Source organism: Aphis gossypii, chromosome 2 (genome assembly GCF_020184175.1).
Source record: "Aphis gossypii isolate Hap1 chromosome 2, ASM2018417v2, whole genome shotgun sequence".
Classification (NCBI taxonomy): domain Eukaryota; kingdom Metazoa; phylum Arthropoda; class Insecta; order Hemiptera; family Aphididae; genus Aphis; species Aphis gossypii.
Window position 1 is genome coordinate 33,554,883 of NC_065531.1, and position 22,175 is coordinate 33,577,057.

Sequence of the window (22,175 nt, forward strand, 5' to 3'; positions counted from 1 at the left end):
ATGCATTTTTTTTTTTTTTTTTTAATGAAAAGTGAGGGACCAATCTTTTTTTACATACCAATATTTTTGAATATTATGTTGTAAAAAAAAATAGAAATAGTAATTTCTGAAATTATGAAATTGAATACACTGACTTTCACTTACATGGTTTTATAAAAACAAAAAGTAGAAAATATATTGAATTTTGTATTTATTATACTCTAAAAGTTTTTAGAAATTTTAAAATGTTGAGGATAATTGTTAATTATAGTAATTATCTAATTATCATAATACCTATACCTAATACCTATCTAATACAATTATCTGAGAATATTGTAAAGATAAGTATAATATTATGTAATTTAAATTTAACATACTTTTATTATTTACTATACAATTTAATATTATTTTTTAAATTATTAACTGATAAGAAATAAAATTTAAAGAAAACTTCATTTTGATCGTTAAATTGATATTTTTTAAACTTTCTTAAGTTTCCAGTTCTAAAAAAAACAAGTTTGTTCAGAAAAATTTTATAATACTGAGGAATTTTAAAACTAATTTATTGCTTGTGTCAGTTAAGATATAAAATTATATATATAATTATAAAAATTAATATGTCTTCTCCTTTCATATAAATACTTACTAATTACCCTATAATTTAAGAACAGGCAATATTATTATAACAAAAGGTACTTTTACATAAAAGTAGTATGCTAAAAATGTTAAATTTATAGAATATTATGATGATTTTCACATGATATAGATTATTTGTATTTTGTTTATTGGATTTGTACACTGAATATACACTTCTATAAAAAAAATCCAACTTGTTAAATTTAGGTACAACTCTTAAAAAATAAAATAATATAATATAGGATATAACATTTTGTCAAGCAAATTTTTTTTCATATTTAATCTGAACAAAATATTTTATTTGTTACAATTTTAGAGCAGATACTTTAAAAAAAAAATCCCAAATGTATTATATATATTACTATATTTATCAGTGTTATTATCATTTTTGTTACCTATTATTTATTATTTTTTATAATTAAATAATTTTAGAGTAGGGAAGTAAGGAAAAAGAAAAACTTTTTATTTAAGAAGTATATCAAATTTTGTGATCCTAATTAATACGCCATAAATCCTGATATATTAGGTATTCGTTATGTTTCACATATTTTATCCCCTCCAATGTAACTTGTCAAAAAAAAAAAAACTCTTGAACGCTTTTATATATGCATTATAATATATTATATAATAATATTAATACATTAATAATAATATTTTAATACGTCATATTACTATATTGTATTATAAAAATCTATGAAAAAAAAAAGTACCTAAAGGTCTTATATTTGATAGTAAATGTAAATACATTTTTAGAGATATTTTAAATTGTATAAACATACATTTTACTAAATATTAACATATTTAATAATGATTTATATTATTGAAGAAAAAAATTATAAAATAACTTATAATTATATGACTCCTTAAAAGTTGAGTCAACAATATATACCTAATTTCTACTATTTTTTTAATTAAAACATAACTACAAAAATAGTTTAAGCATAAATCTTTATTTTACAAGAGTACCTCTAAATCCAATTTCATCAATTTAAACTTCAAACTCTCATAAAACATGAATGTGGTTTTACGCTACGCTTTGTTTTTACTTCTAGTAATAAAAACTTACGAGGGATCTAGTCTTAAATTGTCAAGCTTTTTAACTGAGCATAAAATTATTTTCAGTATTTATAAAATTAAAAATCTTCTTGAAAGAATAATTTCAAAGACAATGTATACCAAAAATAATTATTTTAATTATGTTTGATAATTGTAGACGTTTTTCTTAGCGATTTTTGATAAATATAATTTAAATTTATTAAATTAAATTTATTTATGAAGGTAAATGTACTGTAGATTATTTAAAATATTCTAAGAATAATGAAATAACTTAATAGTTTAATATTTATAAAATTAAAATACTTTTTGATTAAAATAATTTATTTCTACAAATAATTTTATCTAGTATTATCATTACCCGGCCTACCTTAATGATATTAAATTAACGACTTTAATAATATTTATGTTAGTAAAATAAGTATTAGACATTAGACTTCATCTCAGTTTAAATTTTATTTTATGTTTTTTTTTGTGAATGCCGTTAGATGTTTATAATAAACTTCTTTTCAATTCATAACAATTAATTATCAAAATAATACTCTCAGCACGGTTAAAGTTTTGTCATTATTTTGTAGATTTCATTCTGAGTATAGTAATTAGGTAGGTATTTGATTTACATTTTACTAAAAACTTATATTGAGTTCTATATATTAATTTTTAGTTTAATAAATACGTATACATTTTAAATAGTAATTTTTAATATTGGGGTTAAAATATAAAGTTTGTGAAAATATTTTATGCATTTTCAATTTAAATTCTTTGTGTTATAACTATTTACAAAAACTTTTAAAAAACATTTGATCACAATAATAGATGAGATAAATTTAATGTCACCAATAAATCAATTCATAAAAAAAAAGAAAATTTTAAGCAGAGATATACTTACTTATATTACTAATTTAATAATTTATATTTGTTTAAGGAATGTATATGTGCTAGGTAAGCCTATTTTTCTTTCAAATTATTTTTACCAACAGACACAGTAATGATGCATCAATTCTAAAGAAATTATAATCGTATTTGTGTATATGAAAACATTTAGGTACACGTTTTATAGTTAAATCTCCCTATAACTAATATTTTTGATTAACAACAATTTAATAACTTAAGTTGTAAAAGGAAATAAAACTACTATTTGTTTGATCAGTCAATTTGTCAAAATTCAAACTTAATATTATGTCAATAACAAAAATGTATTTATTTATTTTTGATATTCTAAAATCTCTTGAAAAAAATGTTTGAAGAACATTGTCAAGTTTTCGGAATGAAAAAAATCATTTATTAAAAAAAAAAAAAAACAAAAAAAAATTAAATGTATAATGTCTATAAATAGCCTTAAATTAATCTAAGCATTTTTGTATTTTATGAAATTAAAATTATTACTTAAGTAACAGTAAAATATTACATATATTTTACGGTTAATATTTTTTGAGTTGTAATAAAATAATATAAATTGTTTGATGGTGAATTGCTTTATTTTTATACATTTTAATATCGTAAAATGTTAAGCGTCAAACGATCATTACAAAAAAATAGAACTACGAATTTTAAATTTCAATAAGTACAACTTATAAACGAAATTTTTATTTAATTTTCAAGTATTATGTATTGACTTAAAAGATGTGTTTTATTTCTATTTATAAATAGCCTTGGGGGATGGTGCTTTATTATTAAAAAAAAAACAAAAGACTTTATAAATATGTTTAATAGTTTTACATATTATTCTAAATTGTAAATATGTATGTATATATTATATTACCGCTATAATTAGAATGTCAATGGATCGAAATGTCAATCTTTAATCTTGTATTAGTAAAAAAATCTTTAGATTTTGTCTGGAATTACAGGCAGTATTGTGTCACGGTGAAAATGTACATTTGCAGTTATTTTGCAAAGTACATTTGTGTAATTAATGTTTTATTCAGTAAAATTGTGATATTTTTTATTTTACGAAATGTATTAGTTGACGTGCACCAAAGTATTATCATTTATCTTAATTTTCCAATGTCGTATCTACCAAATACGTATGTGTATACTATACATTTTTTTTTCCAAAAACATTGCATTTATTATTACGTATTATTGCTATTTAATTATTTTAATAGTAGATACGTGTTAAAGGTATGTTTTTTTTTTATCTAAATTATGATTATTAACTTTATTTTTGTATCAATATCAACATATTATATCAAAATGGTGTTAATATGTTTTGATTTTTTTCACGTAATTTTCAAGATTTTCAGTCAAATGGCGTCAAAAAAAAAAAAAAAAAAAAATGTAAAAAAATTAAAAATTTACCTGTAGTCATTTTTAACAAAATAAAATAATTATGATTAGATATTAATATATCAATGCACAAGGAACCTTAAATTGCATTTTCAAGCTTTTTGATCTTGCTAACAATGTTGAAAATAGTTAATGATTAAAATTGAATAAAATGTTCAAAAGCGCCAAAGTATTTAGAAAATAAACTATACCATATGTGCCTTATGTAGAAAATAGCAATATAAATATTTAAAAATATTTTAAGTACCTTATTCATTTTTGAATTACAATAAGCTAAGAAAATCAAAAACAAAAAAACAATAAAAATTCTTAGTATCTTCTTCAAATTACAATGAAATATGGACTATAAATCAATTGCATGTTTATTATATAATTAATTAAAATACAAATTGAAAATTCTATTCTATAAAAAAATATTGACTTAATTTTTAAAAACCAATATGAATAATATAAATAAAATATAAGGCACATATTTGATTAGTATCACTATTATCGTCAAATACGGTATTACTAAGTAATGGTATAAATGATTTATATTATATCAGTATTGTAAAACGAACATTCTTCTCAGTGTAATCTATTACGTATTTTTTTTTATATAAACTTTGAGCGTTATTTATAATATATTCTGAATGCTTTTTTACTATAATAAATATTACCATCATTAAAAACATATTATTAGAATAATAAATCTTAAAATATTTTTAACGTCGAGGTTTTTAAATGTTTGTAATAGTGTGGTTTAGTATTAAGAATAAAAAAAGAAAAATTCAAATACCAACAATCAGCAATATATCACTATATAAAAATAATTCAAGCTTTTATAATTATTTCAAACAAATTATTAAAAACTTTCATCATTGGAAATATATACCATTATAATTAAAAACAATAATTTGAATATACTTACTTATCCAAAATCTAAATCATTTTATTATTGTATACAAATTATAATTACACTTTAATTACAACTTAAAGATTTAATGTGATTTATTATCTAGATGCAAAGAAAAATAATTCGTTTAAGATTGTTTTTTATGTTTACAAGCATGTGATAAACTAAAAATTACGTAAATAATTTTGATTAATTTTCGGATAGTTCTTTATTTATTTTTATTCAAAGAAACAAAATTTAAAAATATTGCATATTATGAATATAACTGAACCAAAATATTCGTTTTAATTCCATACTAAGCAATATGAATCCATTTAAATTCCATAAATATTATAGTCTGTAAATCTATTTTATGTCCTCGGATATTGAGTGAACTATAAAAGTTATAGGTACCTACCTAAGTAATATTATTTTATGCATTCGTGGATAATTGGAGTTTATTCACTTCAACATAAAAATATCCACTTTTTCAAAAGTTGATTAAAATGGGCACTTCTTGGTTTATTATAAAATATAACAGCTTATGGCTCACTCGGCAACGTCATCTAAATACTATTAGTCATGCTAAACCTGATAAAACAAGGCTACTGAACTTTTTTTGTTCACCGAAAATATTATTTTATTATTTATTTTTTGAGTTAGGTATATCTTATGAAATATTTGCATTTCAAAAAGTATATGCCATCTAAGTATAAATAGTACTTCAATATGTTTTTATTTTTTAAATACATACTGGGGGATATTGTTAATTTAAATACAATAAAATCAAATGCAACTTACATACTATTGTGTTTAAACCTAGTATACACAAAAGTCACTTTATACAGTTTGATTTGGTTTTCTTTAGAAATTTAAGATCACATTAATAGCTTTAACTTAATTAATTTAATTAATCGAATTCTATATTTTATAATATTTTGTAAATGGTATAACCATATTAGGTTTATGAACATATATTATCCATATTATTGTTAACATATTAAAAATAGACTAATTCACAGTTCATTACGCATCAACTTTGAATTACTTAGATTCATACGCAGATGGTTAGTTGAATATAGTTTATTGAGAAAATTAAGCAAATTATGATGCATGGTTCAAAATAAATTTCAATTGTATCCATAAATAATTAATTTTTTGAAATTACTTTATGGTTTAACACATTTTAGTTATTGTCTTATTTGTATAATCTGTATGTTTTTCTGTCTGACTGTTTTTTTAATAAAAACAATAAATCACAAGTTTAAGTATAAATATGTATGTAAATCATAAGTGTTCTCATAATTCATGTATTATTTAATAATAGTATACATCAATAATAAGTTACGCTTTACGTTAATATATTTATTAAGTGTTTGTCTTTTGGTATTACTCTATGAATATAATAAAATATTTTCCATTGAAATATTGTTCAGAGTTATTTTAATAAGTATCTAATAAATAGTATCCTTTTAATGGTTTTTCATCATAATGTTTTACATAATTATTTGTTAAAATAAACAAAAATATAGTTTTATTATAATGGTGCAAAATTCTCTCTATCGACTTTGACTTTTCAATTATACCATTATATTGTATTAATATCAATATAAATTAATTGCGATTCTTTTGTACCCTAACATTTTTAATATGTCATATACATTCAAAATCCCCACTATAAAAAGGAAAATTGATTATTCAAAAAAAAATTTAAGTAATTATCTAACTAATAAATAATATTCGAACAATAAATAATTATCGTATATTATAATACTTTCATATTTAAATATCATATTTAAGTGCATAACATAACATTTAATTTTAAAAACTTTAATCATTAGCACAAGATGAATGTGAAATAAAAAATAAATTAGATTAGAAAGGGTCAAGAATTCCAAATATATTGAACAGTGAAATATAGTTTTTTACTACAATGTTTATCTTTAAGTTATCTTTAAGCCCTGTCAATGTGTTATATATTGATTATTTATATAATGTTTTTATATACTAGTAAATATCTACTTGTACTTAAAACTTTGTAAAGATATGAATAAATATAACTCTAAACATTTTGTTTTTATTTTATAACAATTGACGTATCGGTTGATTAAATACTGACTTGATAGTTGTGTTTAAAAAAATGTAAATAATAATTTTAATTTTTTGAAAGTAATTTAGTTGTTATTTTTGATAACGTAACTGTCAACACATTTTTAGAAATGTATTGCAGTTTATCAGAGATTCATTTGAAAAATGTGCCACTTCCCCTGGAATTTAAAAACAATCATTGTCTATAAAAAATAATTAAATAAAATTATTCAATTTAAAAATATTTTAAACATTAAAAACAGAATAAGATTGGTGGCTCGGTGCGGTGCAGTGGCTGAAATTAATCACTCATGTGGTTAAGAGTAAGCAGAGTAAGCAGTACTCGGATGGGTGACCACCTGGGTACGTAGTGCGCAAAAACCTTGCCACACATACACGTGTTCCTAAACCGACCATACCAACCGTAAAAACACAACCTATCTAACCAACCCTTACCCCTACCACAGTTCATAACCCCTACAATAGCTAATGGCCTTAGTCACCGAGCTTAAGTTCAATAAAAAAAAAAAAAAAAGAATAAGATTGGAGTTGTGTTACAAAAAATCTTGAAGATGCAATATGTTATTATGTATATAGTTTTAACAAATTTTAATTGGTAAAATCTGTATTTCAACAGCTAAAAATAATAGTAATATACTTTAGGCGCCATTAAATATCAAATAAATTTAAAGATTAAAATAAATAAAAAATTAAATTGCAATTTATACAGCAAGATTTAATACACATAAGGTGGTAATTGAGAACACATTTTTAGGAATGAACAATAGTTATCCCAAAAATGTTAAAATAAGCTGTATATTAAAAAATAATTTAAATCATAATTAATGTAATAAATATTTTATATTTAAAAATTAAATGTTTTTAAATTACAAATTCGTCTATATTATTATATATAAAAAAAAATTAAATTAAAAAATATAATAAATTATATTTTTTTTTTTTTTTTTTTTTTTTTTTATTGTGGTATCGAGGACTGGAGGAGGAACTATGGTGCCAGTACTTCTCCTCCAGCCCCCTAAATTATATTAAACTAATTGATTTTACATTACATTATTACAATATTAAAAACTTTAAGCTTAGCTTTGAATAGAAAAATATGGTAATTTTATGTAACAGTTTTATTAATAACATATGAAGTACCGTGTATTTCATTTTCTAGCCTAGCTTCCGATATTTTTATCAAAAACCACAATTGAAGATTTTTTAAGTACACATTAATCAAATCAAATACCACTAACCAATATTTTTATTTATACCCTCTGAATCTAAATTAATTCAATTAACAATTACATTTCTTCTTCTTCTTCTGGTTAAAGATCTTTCAAGACCATCCCATCTCATATCCGTACCTCCATTCTTCTCTATCCATTGCTCTTTCTTTCCAATTCGTTCCTACTCCTAACGATTGCACATCCTTTTTAACTAAGTCTTCCCATCTTGTTTTGGGTCTCCCCAGCGGTCTTTTTCTTCGCGGGTTTCGTTCTAATACTGCTCTAATTAGCTTAATTTGGCTTCTCCAAGTGTGGCCTGCTCATCGGAATCTTCTCTTTTTTATCACTTTTGTTATGGTTGTGTTTTGGAATAATATTTCTAGCTCTGTATTCTTTCTCTCTCTCCATTCACAACTGATATTATCCTTAACTGGTCCATAGATTTTTCTTTATTTAATTAAACATAATATTAATCATTTTCTGTTAAAAAAAAAAAAAAATAATAACACAATTTTTAGTTCTGAAATTTAAGTTTCGCAAAATTTAAATACCCAAGAAAGTATTAAAATTAACAACTGAGACATTTCCAAATCGCTATTAATACTTAACTAGCTAATGACACTTTCCTGAATGAATATTGGCTTTTATATTTTTTTAATTACTTACCTGACACTATTTTTAATGAACCTATTATAATTATTTTTAGAATTTTTAAGACTTAGGTTAAAAAATGTTGGATGTATATTAATTAGTATAACATAAAATAAATTAGTTTTATATAATCTTTTGATTAGATTGGGACTAGTATAACTGTGATTTCTGAAAAACCTCTAATATTTATTAATATTTTTTGATCTTTTAGCTATGTTTTAGCACATTTTTGGTGTTGTAAATTTATTTGTAGAATCACAGGTTAATTCAAAGGTATTTATTCATCAACATTTTACGATTTATATAGAAAAAAGTTTTGTAACCAGTATTATAATGAAATGTTTAGATACCAATTAAAACGATATTGTAATGTAATTGAATATGATGTTTTTTTTTTTGTTGTTGTTCAGAAAATGTAAAATAAAGATAAAAAGATTGTATTGTTTGAATTAGTTGTAAAATGTAAATGTTATATATTTTCATTACTAAAAATACTGTTCTAGATGTATATTATAAGTGTTTTTAGTTATACAAATTAACACATGACATCATGAAATATAAAAAAAATATTTTTTGAAACTAGGAAATTTATAATTATATCATTAAAATACATTTTGAAAAGTTAAAATCTACTATGACACAATATAATTAATAACTTAAATAATATGAATACATAAAACATATAGTGACATGAGTATAATATACAACGATACCTAATAAAAACGAATGACGAATCTATAAACGATATGCTTGGTGAAAACCACCGAACTTCATATTTGTTTTTCTATATTAATTACATGTCACACGATATTAATTTACATAATATCCACTGATAAATCGATTAAACATACATTTATATTGTAAAAGAAAATTATAATAATGTTGGTTTGCGTATTATTTCATAGTATATGAACCTTCTATCATTCTAGTGAAATATATTTGCTATTAATTAACTTTCCGTAATTTTGATTCGTTGATGACTGATGGTTAGTAATAGTTTTGAATTCAAATATGTACCGACTATACATATTTAGACTTTAGATAAAGTACATTACAGGATACAGCAATTAAATTCTCAGCAGAATTATATGAAGTACAAATAAACGAATGTACATAGCTCTAGATTAACTACTATAAGCCACTAATCACACTTTTCGCTTAGCGACCGATTGAAAGAGAAGCAAAAATTGTAATCTTATAAATCATTTTACCAACCACCAACGGTAATAAATGAGTACTGTCTTTTAAAAATAAATTCTAATAAAAACGAGGGTCCAAAAATCGTAATCTACATTATGTTATAGCACTATTATGTAGCTTTTTATATTGTTTATTAAGGAAAGGTACAATAATATTGGTACTTAAAACACTTTGATAATTTTAACATCTCATTAAAATTTAATGGATAAATTGTTTACACAGTTGATTCCAATTTATATGGACAGCTTTATGTTAGAGATTGTTAAATATTTTAAGGATCGGTTAAATTCTGATGGATATTAGTGAGATCCTACATTATGGTATTACTGATTACAATTGGCATCATAAATTAATAATGAATTTGTCTCCAATAAAGTATTAAATATTAAAATAAAAATAAATATTTATTTAATTTGATTGGGCGATCTATTAAACTGTTTAAAGAATGAAAAGGAATTTAATGAAGAGTTTAATATTTAAAATAATATGATTCTTCAATCATCATCATTATTATTATTGTTACTATAAATAATTTTTTATGTAAAAATAATATTATTCAAACTATAATAGGTGCAGCTATAAGCATAAATAATAATAATAATGCAGTTTATCAAAGTACAGATTTTAGGTTATCTTCAACAAATATGATTTAATAGTAGGAAAATATCCTCACCCTTTCACAATACAACGTTAGTTAACCATTTCAATATTAAAATAAAAAAGACTTATTTTATTTTTACGTCTATGTTTGAATTATCTTAATATAATATATATATATATAATCTATTATGTATTAATATGTACCAAATGACGTAAATCTTATCTTAAAGTATTTTAAAAATCTTATATTTATTATTTTTATTAAAAAGAAAAAAAATAGACAATTTAGTATTTACGGATAAAGTAAATTTAATCTTTAAAAACTAAAAATTAAAAAAAAAAAAACAATGGACTAACTATAAAAATTTTGATTGTTGATTGGTTTTGTTGAGATCTTGGTATTATAAAAAAAAAACATTATTAAATATATTAAATAATATTTTCTATAAGTTCTGTTATTATTGACTTTTTTTTTGATTTGAGTGGAATTATTACCTTTGAAATAATCTTCTTAATTTTTTTATTTATATAAATATATATAATATATATTATGTAGGTAGTAACACATAGTAAAACGTTCATCTATTATAGTTTTTTAATTTTTTTAGTATTATTGTTGATTTAAATCAAAACAACAAATAACTGAATACAATACAATATAATACATACGTAATTCAAGTTAATGAACAAAGTTTTCACTACACATAACAAAAAATATTGATTTTTATATTATTATTGGTACTTAGCACTCGATAAATAATCCATATATATATTTTTCATCGTAAATCTGCATGGGATTTTATTTACTGATAATAAAATATGTAATCAACTCTGATGACCTGATTGGATTTTAAAAAGTTTTTAACTTTTTTAATATTAATTTTAGTAATAGGAATAAAATACATATATGTTACAATAGCAAAATAATTATTGATCCACATATAGACACTTTAAATAAGGTTCAATAAGTACTCACAATTATTATCTACACGTCGTTCTAAATATTTCAATTAAGTAAAAATCACAACCATGGTTCTTCTATGTAAAATGTACATATATATATATATATATATAATTAATTATTATATCAATATCCAACCAAGATGAATCATGTTGTTTTCATATAATAATTTAGACATAATATTAATATGATTTAACCGTTTATAATTGCATTTAAATTTAAATTTAAAATTTGTGTTAATGCATAATAATATTGTCTTTTGTTTCTCATACTAGCGTATCATTATTTAATGCAGTGTTTTTTATGGCATTTTTTTTTTTAATTTGTTTAAAAAAACAACCAGTGTGAACAAATCGTAGACGTGATTTTAAGACGAGCTTACACAATTGTGTTATGGAAAACATTATTAACCGATCGTCATTCTTGAACCATGACACTATAGCAAGAATATTCAATTATTTTCGACGCGACAGGAATTTGAAAACTGTAAATTAGACATTTTTTCTACTCTCGCGACCGTGCCTATTGATTACCTCGACGTTACGTTCGGTTTAACGACGAAACAAATTGATGGTAGTCATTTTCGCAATGATATTTCCAGCGCGGCGCCTAACGTCTGTTCGTTAGTGAACATACTTTTTTCTGCCTATCAACTTACAAGATAGGTTTTAGTGAATTGACGTCGTTACATGAATTTTTCAGTCGTTAAACACGAAATAAAATATTACGCACTACGTTTTACCAGAACTGTTCTATCACCGCTCGTTCGCTATACCACCAAGCAAAGTGGCGCCACGTATCTAATTAAATGTGCAAAGCACATGTGTCTCAAGAAAGTTTAAATTTGAAATAGTTTTCCATGGGAATTTCTGTAACAATTGGTACTCCACGTATTCACCCTTCTGACCTTACGACTTATGAACACTGCAAAAGCCGTCATGTCGACAAAATGGTTATTGCTCCGTAGCAATATAGTTTCTATGACGTTTTATTTTGAATGTTTCCTTCTTACAACAATGATTTCATATAAAATATAATAAAGATGCATGGATGTTTAATATGTGTTATTGAATTTCAGTTGTAATACAATATAGGTAGTTAATTTGTATTGTTATTTATTGCTATGTATAATATAAATACCTACATAGGAATATAAACGAAATCTCTGTGAAAATAATCATAATATAATATTTGCACGTATATTATGATGATGTTAAAAAAAGATGAAAATTTGTCATAAACATGACGGTTTGCATGTTATTATTTTCCTTAAAACCTATTATACATATTCAATTATAAATGAATAATAAATACCTAAGTATAATTAATTTTTATGTTTTGTTTATTTTTATAATTTTCATTTTAAGACCCACCTATTTATAATACTTATCGGTTGTTACTTTTACTTGAGTTGTATTATTTTTTCCGATAGGCGTGTGTTATTTTTTTATTTTATTTTAAATTATTTGGTTGGCGAATGAATATAATATAATATATATTATATATTAATATTATGTGTGGACTTACCGTATAATATGCACTATTCCTTGTAATCATGTATCCACATGTATGCCTACACTTTATATTATTTACAGATGTTTTGTGCCTCACTTAAAATAATATTTATCTTTAATGTCAATCTTATTTATTTATTTTTTTTTCATTATTATTTGTTCATTTTCCTTCATATTTACTCCAAGTATTGTTTTGTTTTTTTTTATAGCGAATTTCAGTTTAATTTATATGCCATTGTATGTAAGGCTAGGGCTACACTCAGTATGAACTACAAACAATGCAACTGTAGCGACTCATTGTGCTCACGATGTATATAGCCAAAATTCACAACATAGACAGAAAAGGTGTTATTTCAAAGTTATGCATTATTAGTTCAATTTTTGTATAACACGCTATTATATTTTTATTAGAAACTGTTCATAATTTATTAAGCATAAATAAAATATAAAAAATAAAAATTATTACTAATGTGTAAATTGTTTATATAAATAAATATATATTCGTATTTATTTACCTAATTTATTATACATTTTTTTGGGGCGTATTATGACGGTTTTAATAATTACTTTATTCACCATTTATGACACGGTCGTCGTTATCAAAAACTGTAGGTACGAAAATTATCTAGACAACGAGTTATGAAAAATTAAGAGTGAACTATTCCTTAAATTAAAATTGTAGCCGAAAAAATCTTCTTTAAAATATCGGTATCGGCTGTGTTTTCAGTTTTTTAAAAAAAAACTAATGAGACTTCCGGTAAGGTTCCTGTTAAAATATTTTCAATGCATTCCGATTAAAATATTAAACCTTAAGTTCCAAGTCCTATATTATTATGAAAATATAATATATTATGAGTCATAAATAAATAAGTTATCTACTATCATTGATTTAAGTGTAATGATTCTTTCATTATAATGTCTTTCAAATGATTAAATAATTAATTTACATGTAAATCGAAAGATAAAACAATAAAATAGATGAAAGAAAATGTTGGGTAATCATTTTTTGTGTTTAGCGTATACCTGAGGTAACAAAGATTATACTAACTATACAAACTTTTATGTTATAGCCATATATAGTTTACATTTTAATAAGGTCGCTATGTTAACTGCTATTAAAACCATTATAGATAGTTAACTGAAATGCTAACAGAGTTTTTTTGTTTTAAATAATATACATATTTTTTAAGATGGTTAAATATAGAGATTACATTATATTGGAATTTGCTTTTTTCTATTTTTATATAAATTATGTAAAGTTATAATAGGTATGAGTTTGATTTATACAACTATTTTATGGTTTTAAGAAAATAAGTTATCATGAGTACTTATTAGAAATTAGATTTTTAACTATCTTAAGGGTAATATTCATAATAGTAGAAGTAGATAATACTTAATAATAATTTTAAAGAAATTTATAATAATTGTTCGTACCTATATTTAGTTTAAGATTTTTGGCACTCTTTTTAGTATTTCTAGGACCCTTCATTTTATATTTGAAGTAATTTTTTAAGAGATTTATAAAATTTCCTTTAACTTGAACCTTACTGTCATATATAACTTATAACTAATAAATAACGGTAAAATTAATAAATATAAAATTTGAATGAGAATAATAACTGCATTTTCAATAATGAAAAAACAATAAGTATTATTTTTTTTTAATTTTTAGTAATTACTATGTATTAAATTGTGATGTCTCAATTTGATAAAAAAATTATTATTCATTCAAAACAGGGCTGGCCTTAGGTTTTTCACTGCCTTAGTCAATTTTAACATATTTTCTGTACACTAGATAATATAATAATTAAAAATCGATGTTGTTCATTCGAAATTTAACGCCCTTAAACTAGTGTCGCCCTAAGCGGTTGCCTATTTTCCCATTGTTCTGTGCATTTTACTACAGTATTGGGTTGGTTTTGATTAAAAATAGCTGTTAAGGTTTAAAATAATTTAAATTTAATTTGAATAACTGTAAAATAATATTTCCAAATTTAAATTTGTTTATTTATTTATTACTTAATTTTTTTATTAGTTTAAGCATTATTACAATGTAAGGAAATCGTTGTACCTACAATTAATTTTATAAAACTAATAAATATTATTTAAAGTAACATCAACCTTAAACATAAAATATATATAAACGAAAATTTATCTGCAATAGTTATTTTTATGGATATAATAAAATAAACATAATATACACATACACCTTAATTGAATTTATAATTGTTTAAACTACCCAAATTACTTGCTAAAGAATTTCAGAGATTGTAATTATAAATGCAAGAGAAAAGAGACAGAACATCAGACCAAAATATATAACCATAATATAACTGAATTTAAATAATTTTCACATAATATTTATTACCAAATTTAACTGATAGCTAAATATTGTAATTTAACTCGTATGATATCATATGAATTCTTAAAGGCTCATTATTTTTTAAAATTAATAACTGAATAAATATGTTTATTTATTTATAGTGGATTTTATAGTTCTATTAAAATAGTTTACAATTTTTGGATAATTAATGCCCGATCGCATCCTTCTGAATAACAATAATAATTTAATTATGTGTTCATAATAGCATGTTTTAAAAACAATTTTCTATTTAGTATACGTCTATAAAATAAATTCAATAATTTAAAAATATAATCCTGATGACTTTGAGTGGTAGTACAGTAATTAATTTTTGTCAATATGGAATTAAACAATTTATATTTATTTTGAAATAGTTAGCTATAAAAAACTTCGATTGGATATTTACGTAAATATATCTAAAAAACATCTAAAGAAAATTTGACAAATAATATTTCTTCTTTAAAATACTATCTAGCATCACACATAGTTATCGCAATCTGATATAAGTTTATAGGTGAAACATAATATGAGCTTATCCTCATAAAAGGGAGATAAACACTTACAAAAATGTAATAGTTAGGTCAAGTTTCCAATGTTTAATTAAATAATGCAATTTTTGGTAAAATAAATAATAAAAAATACTATTAAAAAAAACAATTACGGTTCCAATATCCAAAGCTAAAATTGAAAAATCAGAAAGTCATGTAGAAATAGGTAATGGGTAATGCATTGATTGGATTTACTTAATCAGTTATTATGAAATTATAAGTATTTTTTTTTCTTTAAAATAATAAATTAGTTTTAATATTTTGCACTTAAATACAAGCATTTGTTTAATTTTTCAATATTTCTTTCACATTATTATTTTTTTTTTCGTACAGTTATTTAACTTACAACAATGAATATTTACACCAAATTCACTGATATTAGTTTACAAAATAAACCTTCTACTATGCTGTAGTTACAGTACATGTATTGAGTAAATATATTAAACATAGATAGGTCAATAGGTCATTTCATGTCTCTTATTTTAAATATATGGTAAATTATTGTATATATATGACAAAAACATATTTTGAACGGGAATAATCAAACTATTTACTGAGTATTAAGTAACCATGGTACATTTATTAATTATTTCAATAGTATTATTCAAATTATTAAAAAAATTTCCACTTTTCACTTCTAAAAGTAAAAATTGAATAGATGAAAATGTATTACATACGCATTTTTAGAAGTTCATAATACTATTATTTTGCTCATAAAATGAGTTTTTTAGACACACAAAAAAACATTATTGTAAGGCCATCACAATTACTTCACTTTGAATAATAATAATAATAAAAAAAAAAACACTAGAGTTATCTATCTTTATAGTATTGTCAAAGATAAAATAAAAACATAAAATATTTTATACAACTTAATCTGCGATACTACTATCTGTGTTATATTATTTTTTTATTCATATACCTAATTTATAAATATAATTATATTACACTTATATAAATTATGCATACCACATTAATTATTTTGTGTTGAACGGATCATAGAATAGATAATACATAAACGGAAATAGAATAACGGGGCACAACTCCTGACATCATAATTCTTAATAAAAAGAATCATCAGAAAACTTTAAAGCCCCATTTATATAATTCTCTCATTTTCTTACTATCAAAGGATGTATTTAAGTGCTGGGTGGGGTTTTTAGAGTACTCGTTGTGGTATGTGAAAGGCAGAGATGTATGTTAAAGCATAGTACAAGGCATTACATGGCCTTTGTTATTATCGCGATGTAATGTTACAAATGGTTGGAAATGACAATATAAAGTTATCATTCTGAAAACAAATTTTAAATAAAACTCTTTTGTTTTTTTTTTTTAATCCACATTCAATTTCTAGAGAAGTCACTTCGCTATATAATAACAGTGTTGGATAGGTATACTTCCTCATTGGTCGGTTAATACAGAAAATATTGTATGAAATTCAATGATAAATCATATTGCATACTTAAGAAAAACGATCATCAGCGGAAACAGCTTCTAATAAAAGTAATAGATTTTACTACCAATATATTTAATAATTTATTTTAAGTAGACTACTGGAAAAGATAGGTGATTAAACCAATTTCTCTCATAAATATATCGAATATATCATATGATAATTATTATTAATATCTTTTTTTTTTTTTTATATTAACTTATAAGAAAATACCATGGAACGGTCTAAATTATTTTTCATACTATAAATAAACCATATTTACAACTTACGTAGAACATTTTATAAATTTTTAAAGATTTTTTTACTCACAAACAATAATTTTATCATACATAAATAAAAAAAATAATATAAGGGCTGAAAATTTAAAATTCCTGGGATATAGAACTAAAAGAACTAAAAAAGCCAAAATATTTAAAAAAATATATGCTTTACTTAGAAAATACTAATATAAATATTTAATAACAACTCAAAGATTTTTTTCAGTTATATTTTGTATTGAATTTAAAAAAAATATGTAGTTAGTTTTGCTTATATTTCATTATTATTCTAATATTAGATTTTTCACAAAGTCATGAAAGTGATAGTCTTACAATGTTGTGAGTTTTATTTATTTATTATTATTATTTAGTAGAAAATTATATCTAGTTGGTAAGTTTTATTAATTTCCAATTCTTACTTTAAGTTCAACATTTTATATGTTGTTAGAATCTTTTTGTCATTTCATATATTATTTATTTTAAGTAAACAGTAAGATTTTTAAAATATTTCAGTCTACCTGAAACTAACTTAAACTTAAACTTACTCACATTGTTTACAATATGTTAGTATGTTAATACGTCAATAACAGGTAATTATGATTGGATACCTATTTCATAATTTATAATACATATATTTTTTTCTGGCAGAGATTTAGAGCTATACAAATTATTGTTTTTTTTTTTAGAGATATATGTGCATATATGTATATATATATTATTTTTTACCCATTTTTTTTTTTTTTTTTTTATTGAAGATATACTTTATTCAATATGTATTAATATTATTATATCATAATCATTATATACTTATAACTCTTATACTAATACAATATTAGTATTTAGTATAATTAAAAATTGTAGTGAAACTGTTATTTTAGTAGGTAATTTAATATCAAATAAACTTAAATTTTCCTTTACATTATATTTTTTTATAACTTTTTTAATAATCTCAACGTGTAATGTACTTTACATTATGTATTTTTTCGAACTATTTTAGTTTGTACAGCAAATTTACAATACATACCCAAGAATACGATAAGTATATGGAATTTGGTAAAATTCATTATAAAATACATTTCAATATTACACATTAAAAAAAATATAAGTAAAAAAACAAACGAACAAACATACCGCGTAAACCGCGTAGACTTATAATTTTTAAATTTTATTTTATTTTAAATTTATTATTATTGTTATTTAATTACTAAATTTCGCTAAATTTCTAGCGAACCACAATTAATTATGGCACCATAAAAATTTAAGATTACTTAATCAATAACGATAAATTTTAAGGACTACGGTTTTTTGATAAATTAAGTACGATGGAAGATTGAGTGAATGTAGATGCATTTGTAAAATTGTTCCACTGAAATATTTTGGAAAGTTTGAATTTTGTTTATGTTGGGTGTTTTTGTATTTAGATAGTTATATGAGCTTACACATATGCGGGCTTAATTAAGTATTAATTGTATGATTTGGTGAATTGTACTGTTGGTGTGTGTGTGTGTGTGTGTGTTCATTTATGGCTGTTGATGAATATTTTTAAAATAAAATAGTCAAACATTTAAATTTAAATTAAGACAATTAGATTTTATCTAAATTGCTCATTTTAGTCTACAATGTAATTTGTAATTTTAATGTTAACCCTAAATATCTTAATATAGATAAAAGATAGTTTGAGTTTTTACATTGTTATTTTTAATAATATTGTTATTCTTAATAAACAATGTTATTATGAATAACAATGTGAACAATGTTATTTTATTCAAGTTCTTTTTGTTGAAATTTCAGTTTTTGGCATTTGCTTGTGTATTTGTAAATTTGAGCCAAATGTTTACTCGTTATGTTACAAATGGTGTACTTAAAAGTTAAAATGATACAGCGGGAATACAAGATACTGGACGGTTACCGTTGTATTTTGTCCAAAATAAAATATCAACATACATGATTCATCATAAATAAATTATTATTATAAATAGACATATATGTAAAAAAAAAATAACCAGTAGTAAATTTAAATATAATTAACTCTTATTGATTTGGTTCTATTCAGAATGTATGTTCTGATTTATATGTGTATTAAAGCGACGCATCAAATATCATTCATTGGTTTCATATAATTAAATTATATTTATTTATGTGTGTAAAAGATATATTTTAATAATATATACCTACCTAAGTTTTGGAATAAAAGGGTCGATTTCATCCAAGGTAACTACCGCCTGTAGCAGACTTAAGATAGCTGGACTGATGGTGGAACGAATCTGTTTTAACAAAAAAGGTTTTCTATTTCAATTCATTATCATGAAGTATAAACTGGGAAACCACTAAAATGTACACACTTAAAAAAGTGTAGTTCTTTGATGTGTGCATCCAGTTGGGAAGATTTCAGTTAATGAAGTGGGGTAGTACAAATCGTATTACTTGTGAAAAATATAGTTATAATACCTTTAACTAGTTGATGAGTATTGGGGTGTCTACTCTGTTATAGTAGTGTACTATGTTCATTGTATATGAAGTATGAACCAACTATTTGTATTGTATTACTTGGTAGATGAGTAGTAATATGATAGGTAACTTTTTGAGTTAAGTACAAGATATAATGTCACGTAAATTCTTCTCGTATAACTTTAAATATTTGTGCCATGTTTGTAAAATGTAAGTTTAGAACCAAATGTCACTCCAGGGTATTTGACGCGCCTGTCCCATTCAACGTCTTGATCATTTATTTTTATATGCCTTAAATTGTTTATGTTTATATCTGTATAAAGAACTGTTATTTGTAATATGATCGCCAAATTAGTCAAAATCATTATCTGTTGAAGAAGTTACCTTCAGACTGTAGTGAATGGTCAATGGTCATCGACGTTCACCTGGACTTAGATTTAGCTTAAGATATAATATTTTTTTTAATGCTATAATGAATGAAAAATTATAGTATCGACTATAAAATGTTGTATTTATTCTGTTTATTGAAGACATGTTAATAATATAAATAGTAGACGAGTTTGATATGAATATTGCGGAACTCTGGCTGAGTTTTTACGTGATAAAGACTACGCTTGAGTTACCTGGCATAAAAAAGTACGTTCTTTTATGAAGGATATTACTACTTTGAAACATAAAACCGGAAATATATTTTTATAGTAGTTTATAAAGTAGGCATTTGTGTGAAAATTTATCAAACGCCATTTCAAAGTCAAATTAAATATTTAAATGGCAGTAGACCATTATTGAAAAAGATTGATAACTTATTGAATAGTTTTGTCAGATGGGTTGTAGTAGAGTATAATGAGTAAAATGTATATAATATTGTTCTGACCTAAAATAATAATAATTATCATTAAAATATTAAATAAGCACCATTTAAAATTTAATTCAGCCAGAAAACCAAATGTAAATATACTACTAGTATCCTTAGAAAATCTAAATTTTTAAGTAGACTAGGTTTTTGAAAATTCTTTTAATTTTTAACTTTTCACTGTTCAATTTCAAAAATATTTATATTGTTTTTAGGTTTTCAATCTTATGAATTTTTATATGCTGTTCTATTATATGCTGATTTTTACTTAGAAGTTATAATGTTATAATAAGAGGAATAATATTTTATAATATTATATGTAATTTGTTTTTGAAAAAAAAAATAGTACCTACATATTTCCATAACTTGTATTTTAAAGCACGATCACAGACTAGATGAAAGGTTTCATCTATTCTGTGGCACAATATCAAAACAAAAAAAATCATAACTGTTTGAAAAAAGCAATGTAATGATAACTTATTAATAAAATTTAAGTATATAAATTAATATCAATAGAAATATATGTTAAATCGTTTAAATTGTATGTGATAATTTATCATCGAATTCAAATTTAAAACATTCATTATAGTAACATATTAAAAAAACAAAGTGCTCCAGATATGACCAGCTATGACTATACAGCTATATGACTTCTAAGAATTATTATTTATTTAATTTTTTTGTAAATATCGTGTAAAATATTATATCATTGTTGTACATAATATCATCTTACACTGATAAAATCAGTTAAAAGTTACTTTATACATACATTTAACTGGTTACGACTTGAAACGTTGATGTTTTGCAATAAGAACAAAAATGGCATCCAGAAAAAAAAATGGAAAACATTTTCACTTCCTGTAGCGAATAATAAATGCTTTTAGTCGTAAAATCCTTCTTGCGAACTTGTTACAACGACAAACTTTATAATAAACTCTAGTGAACTTTAGTGATAAATTACCATAACGTGAATTAACACCGCGAGTATAATTTCGATTAAAACATTGAAACAATTTGTCCTCTTCACCGTATGTTTTTTGGTACTTAACATTAGTCAAATATATCTGTCTGTCTGTGAAGAACAAATTTCACTCAATCCTTATCAAAGATACTTAAAAGTTTATAGTATATTATTCTATCAATTGGAATTCTGGGAATCATAATTTAGAGCGTTAGT

The 22,175-nt window shown here is 22.8% G+C and overlaps 1 protein-coding gene across 2 annotated transcripts in view; it reads left to right on the plus strand.

Moving 5' to 3' along the window:
* Positions 1-22,175, plus strand: part of LOC114129912 (limbic system-associated membrane protein-like) — a 188,243-nt gene that overhangs the window by 82,581 nt on the left and 83,487 nt on the right. The window lies entirely within an intron of this gene.